The following is a 6772-nucleotide window of genomic DNA, read 5'->3' on the forward strand; positions in this document are numbered from 1 at the left end:
TCAGCGCACTGAGGTGTCATCCCTGTACCCAAATCCCCACGCGACGGTGAGTCTCCCTCCACCACGCTGGGGCTCCAGCCCAGATGGGGGCTGTGCGTCTCAGGCCACCCTGGTCGCGGGGCAGGGAGAGGGGAAAGCTCTGGGGACACTGGGGAGAGACCCCCACAGGGTTGGGGAGGTGGTCTTAGAAAGAGACTTCGTTTTCTTTACTTATCAGACTGGGGGAATTAAAGAGAAGTAAGCATGTAGATTTTGTTTAGTTATCTATCCTCTGCTTCTATATATTTCTGCCTCTCTATATTCAATTTTGCTTATTTCATACATGAGAACTGGGATCAGTGTCAAAAGCTGAATTCTGGGTTAATTTCAGTGAAAGTTGAGGGCTGTAAAACGATCTAGTGTTTTGTGTTCTGTTCAACTCAATATTCTCTTAGCAACACTGGAACTTCCAAAATTTGAGGCAGATCTCCTTTTCCACCTAAGAAGGGTTCAGAGTTGGTCTGAGAATATGGGGTTGGTGGTCACTCTGAAGCTGTGGGCGAGCTGGTCCGGGTCTCCTCTTCTGGTCTGTCTTTGGACAAAATAGCGCATGGACACAAAAGAATGCTTTCTGCAGCATAGCACCCTTACACGGATGTGCGCTGATGAAATAAAGAGGAAAACACACATAAAATCTTGTTCCATTCACTGAAGGGGGAACATCAGTGTTGGTCCTCCTTTTTCTTGAAATATTGATATCTCTCTTTTCTGACCAGAAATTTCAGTTTTTTCACCTGATGCCTTTACTATTTTTTCATCAGAAGTTTTAGAGCTCTTGCATTGACTCAACATGAAGTCTAGAGGTTGAAGTGTAGTTATCCAGGTTGGCTGAAGATGCTTTCAAACTATAGTGTTGGAGAAGACTCTTGAGAGTCCCTTGGACAGCAAGGAGATCAAACCAGTCAATTCTAAGGAAAATCAATCCTGAATATTAACTGGAAGGACTGATGCTGAAGTTCCAGTACTTTGGTCACCCTATGTAAAAAGCCGACTCATTGGAAAAGACTGATGCTGGGGAAGATTGAGGGCAGGAGGAGAAGGGGCACTAGAGGATGAGATGGTTTGTTGGCATCATAGATTCAATGGATATGAGTTTGAGCAAACCCTGGGAGATGGTGAAGAACAGGGAAGCCTGGCAGGCTGCAGTCCATGGGATTGCAAAGAGTTAGACACAACTTAGCAACTGAACAAAATTTCCAGATTAGATTCAGACCTCCTGGAGACATGGAATACTATAGGAGTGGGAAAAGAAGAAAAAAAGTGGCCTCTGGCCTAGGGACAGGCATCTAGGAACAGGGCTCTGGGCAGCCCAACTCAGTGGGTGATAACTCACATCCCACAGCCAGCCAGCCTACAGCGATAGCACTTTCATCGCTATCTATTACCTACACACAAGGCTGTATATTGTGCTTATTTAACTTATATGCTTATTTAACTTATATGCAGAGTACATCATGTGAAATGCCGGGCTGGATGAAGCACAAGTTGGAATCAAGATTGCCAGGAGAAATTTCAATAACCTCCGATATGCAGATGACACCACCCTTATAGCAGAAAGCAAAGAAGAACTAAAGAGCCTCTTGATGAAAGTGAAAGAGGAGAGGGAAAAAGTTGGCTTAAAACTCAACATTCAAAAAACTAAGATCATGGCATCCAGTCCTGTCACTTCATGACAAATAGATAGGGGAACAGTGGAAACAGTGACAGACTTTATTTTGCAGGGCTCCAAAATCACTGCAGATGGTGACTGCAGCCATGAAATTAAAAGACACTTACTCCTTGGAAGAAAAGCTACGACCAACCTAGACAGCATATTAAAAAGCAGAGGCTTTACTTTGTCAACAAAGGTTTGTATAGTCAAAGCTACGTTTTTTCCAGTAGTCATGTATGAATGTGAGAGTTGGACTGTAAAGAAAGCTGAGCACCGAAGAACTGATGCTTTTGAACTGTGGTGTTGGAGCAAACTCTGGGAGACGGTGAGGGACAGGGAAGCCTGGTGTGCTACAGTCCATGGGGTCACAAAGAATCAGACACGATTGAGCGACCAAACTGAACTGAACTAAACCTACACAGTGTTAAACGTTTCCTTGCTCACCTCGCAGTGGTTATGAGAAGTGAGTTAACATGTGTGAAAGTTGACTGGGAATAAATGCCTTATAAATATTTGTAAACATTTAAACAGATAAAATAGAAATAGCTTTTTTCAATATAACCTAAACACAAACTCTGTTTTAAATCTTAACGATAAAGAAAAAAAAGGTAATAGAAATGTTCACCTCTCAATTTTTCTTTTTATATTTAAAAAATTTCTGTATTAGTTTTTTTGAAAAGAATGCACAGTTACACTCTACTAGGAGATGCACGTACATGGGATTTGGGTGGTTTTGCTTGTTTGCTTTTTGTTGCTGCTTTTCAGATCTATCATTGCTTTATTCTGTAGCCTTGTTTTCAATCACTTCATCTGTTAGAAAGGAGTTTGAATTCAATACTCTTCACCTTATTTATTGGAAAAGTCTTATTAAAATAAACAACTGTCTTTAAAAATATTCTAATGTTTTTCAGTATGATCCTGAAAGAAAAACCTGGGACATTAAAGGAGTATTAACATTTGTATTGAAAGTGAAAGTTGTTCAGTCTGTCCAGCTCTTTAGGACTGCAAGGACTGTAGCCTTCCAGGCTCCTCTGCCCATGGAATTCTCCAGGCAAGAATACAGGAGTAGGTAGCCATACCCTCCTCCAGGGGATCTTCTCAACACAGGGACTGAACCCAGGTCTCCCGCATTTGGGGCAGATTCTTAACTGTCTGAGTCATAATATTTGTATTAAGCAATAGAAATGAAAAACAATATAAAGGCTCTAACATATGGTGACAAGCTCAGAAATAATTGAGAATTTGTGTTATTTCTTCCCTTGTTATCAGTTATTTTGGGGGATTTCATGGGAAACAAGCCAGGTATACAAAAGTTAGGCTTTAAAAGTTGTAAAATGTATTGTTTTGTTTTCTAATTATAAGTAATGCAGGCTCAGTTTCTAGAGTTTATAAAAGTCAGAAAGGCATGAAGAGATTATTTTTCCTCTAATCTCTCTTAACTTTTGTCTACAGCACAAATTTAACAAGTCACTGAAAATTTGCTTTTTTTCTTCAACAAACATGGTAGCTGACAAGTTATAAGAGTACACAGGGTTCTGGGTGAATACGAAAGCGGCTGTTTAATTTATTTAGATGTCACATACCATTGCCAAGTTACTAAGCCTCTGTACCCACCCCAAAATGCAGCACAATGATTTGGTGCCAAATTCCAGGCTCTCTTCTAAGAGTTATACAAATATTGATTCATTCAATCTTTCAAACATCTCTGTGAAGGTATTTGTTATTATCTTTGTGGTACTTTTTAAGGTTACAAATAAGGAAACAATTGGAAAGAGATTAAGGAACTTCCCAAAGTTCACCAGATATTGAAACTTGGGACTCTAACCCAGAGGAAATGACTTTTAAACATTGTGCTATTATAACAATGCTCTGTGATATATAATTTAAAATTTTCAGGGGATTTCCCTTGTGGTTCAGTGGTGAAAATACCTCACTTCCAATGCAGGAAACATGGGTCCCATCCTTGATTGGGAAACTAAGATCCTGCATGCTGAGTGGTGTGGCCAAAAAAAAAAAGTTATTTAATTAATTAACTAAATAATTTTTTGGACTTCCTTGGTGGTCTAGTGGTTAAGAATATGCCTGCCAATGCGGGGGGCATGGCTTTGACCTCTGGTCCCGGAGGATTTCACATGCTATGGGGAAACTAAGCCTGTGCTCCACAAGAGAAGCCACCGAAATGAGAGGCCCACACACCACGACGGGAGATAGCCCCTCTTACTGTACCTTGAGAAAGCCTGCATGCAGCAACGAAGAATCGGCGCAACCAAAAAACAAAAACATTCAGAGAGGAGTGGTTTTAAAAAATTTGTTTATAATTCCACTAGCTGAATGTTTCAAATTTACTTATTCTGAAATGCAAAGACAGTATACGACAAGATACCTCCACAGTTTGATTTCACTAACAGCGTAACTGTCTACTGTGGCATTGATCTAGCCTGAGTGTCCAATTCTGGTAAAAATAGTAACTTTACCATAGAGAAATCTGGCAAACATTTTCTTATCTAAACAATTATGTTGAAGGTTAATATCATCAGTGTGATGTCATGTGGATATCATGGATTCTCTGATATGATGTGATGAGAAAGGCACTTCACCTCTTTGGTCTTCCTTCCAAAGGGTCACATGGTTTTCAATCATAAGGAAAACATTTTTCAAACCTAAATTGAGGATTATTAAATAGCAGACTAGCATTCTCCATAAATTTCAAGATCATGAACATTGGGAAAGACGGAGAAACTGTCACAGGCCAGAGGAAAATATAGAGATGTGACAACCAAATGCAATGTGGTAACCTGCATTGACTCCTGGGACAAAAAGAGGACAATAAGTGAGAAAACTGTTGAAATTCATATAAATTAGTAGTAGTGTGCAAATGTTGGTTTCTTAGCTTTGACCAGTGTACCACAAGGATGTAAAATGGTACAACAAGGGAAAAATGAATGAAGGGTACCCCAAAGCTGTATTATCTTTACAACTTTTTATAATTCAAAATTATTTCAAAATAAAAAGGTTATTAAAAAAAATTATCTTTCTAGATACCACTACAATGTTAGAATAGTTAGAATACCACTACAATGAAATCAGTAGATATGTATACTTTACCTGATAGCTTCCTAGAAAGGGAATTAAATTTTTTGCTGAGTTCGTATTTGCTTAAATGTGGGAATCCAGAATATCTGCTGTCCTGTTTTTGACACTTCATCATGTTTCACTGACTTAAAAAGTTTGTATTCAGCATTAATCATGCTGTCCAAATCTCTCATCTATTTCTTGTAACTGATGAAAAACAGTAAGTGTTTGCTATAATGGTCTCTGGACCCAACCCAGAACTGACGTAAATGAATGTGTTCAGGGGAAGTGGGACTCCAGTTTATCTATGCTGCTGCTGCTAAGTCGCTTCAGTCCTGCTGGACTCTGTGCGACCCCATAGACGGCAGCCCACCAGGCTCCCCCGTCCCTGGGATTCTCCAGGCAAGAACACTGGAGTGCGTTGCCATTTCCTTCTCCAATGCATGTAAGTGAAACGTGAAAGTGAAGTCGGTCAGTCGTGTCCTACTCTTCTCGACCCCATGGACTGCAGCCTACCAGGCTCCTCCATCCATGGGATTTTCCAGGCAAGAGTACTGGAGTGGGGTGCCGTTGCCTTCTCCACAGCTTATCTATAGGAGCTGAAAAAAAAAAAAAAAAAGGCGGAGGGGTAAAGTAAATGAAGCATGCCAAGAGGTAGCCAGCATCTATAAATCATATAGAATTTGACTTCTGGGAATGACAATCAAAATCACTTGTTTTTGGAAATGAAGTAAAAAGATTTCTTTTGTGGTTGTTATTATTTTCTCCTTCATATGCTACTTGAATTCATGATATCCTTATCAACCCAAATGCAGAAATATTTATAAGCAAAGGAATGCTTAGTCTAGTACAATAAACAAATTCATTTTCTTGTTTGAACAAGTGCCTCTTTAAGCCAATTAACTTTTGCAAAAGTTGAAGACCAGGTTTTTATGCACAGTCTTTAAACCCATGAAAGCCACGACTCCTAAATAAATAAAATGAATTTTAAAATGGAAGCTTCAATGGTGAAATTCTACCAACCCTGCAATTGTTATGAACCTTTTGAAACTTACCATTAGTAAAATCCAGAATGCTCCCATCTTGGAGGTCCACTGTTCTACCCAGTCATTGCTGCAGCAACCGGCTGCAAGCGGGTATAAACGTACATCTCCTCACTTCTACTCTACTTTCTGCACCAAGCGTTCTTTATCACCACAATGAAAAAAAAAAATCTCTTGCCCAATAGGGAACAGTAGGCAGTCAATAAATATTTCCCCCTTTCTCATGTTTCAGGCAGATATTCTGCATGACTTCTCAAAGGTTCCCCAACAGGATTAAACCCCAATTGCCCACACTCTCCTTTCCTATTTTGCTTTTCCAAATTCTCCAGTTCCATACATAAGGAATATTTCCCCAAATAAATCTGCTTACATTGTAGGCTGATGACTCAGGTTCAACTTTTTGGTGGGGATACCTTGGCTAAGATGCTGCTCCATCCTGAAAACTAAATGTCAGAAAAATAAGGGCAGTGTCACTTTACTTTACCCCTCGCTTGCTGTAAGAACTTATTCCCTCTCAACTTCTGTCTCTGTGTATGCTATGATGATCTCATCTGATGTAATGACTCTGGCTCTGGGGGCAGAAAAACAAAGATGTCTGAACATTGCATCAAATTTCTGGATCCATCTGTCTCTATAGGCCAATGATATTAGTGTGTACCAGCATCAGGGTATGGGGGAGGAGAATGTATCCTGTCTTCTCTTCCTGGTTTTTTGGTTGGCCTAATAATTAAGTTGACATAAGATAGATGAACAGGAGAAAAACAAATTTAATTTCATATATACAGGAGTTCCACAAAAATGTAAAACTCAAAGAAGTGACCAAAACAGGCAGTTTTTTGTTGTTGTTTAGTCATTAAGTCATATCTGACTCTTTGGGGTCCCATGGACTGTAGTAGCCCATCAAGTTCCTCTCCACGAGATTTCCCAGGCAAGAATACTGGAGTGAGTTGCCATTTCCTTCTCGAGT

The sequence above is a fragment of the Bison bison genome, unplaced genomic scaffold, assembly GCF_000754665.1.
Source record: "Bison bison bison isolate TAMUID 2011002044 unplaced genomic scaffold, Bison_UMD1.0 scf7180017864092, whole genome shotgun sequence".
NCBI lineage: Eukaryota > Metazoa > Chordata > Mammalia > Artiodactyla > Bovidae > Bison > Bison bison.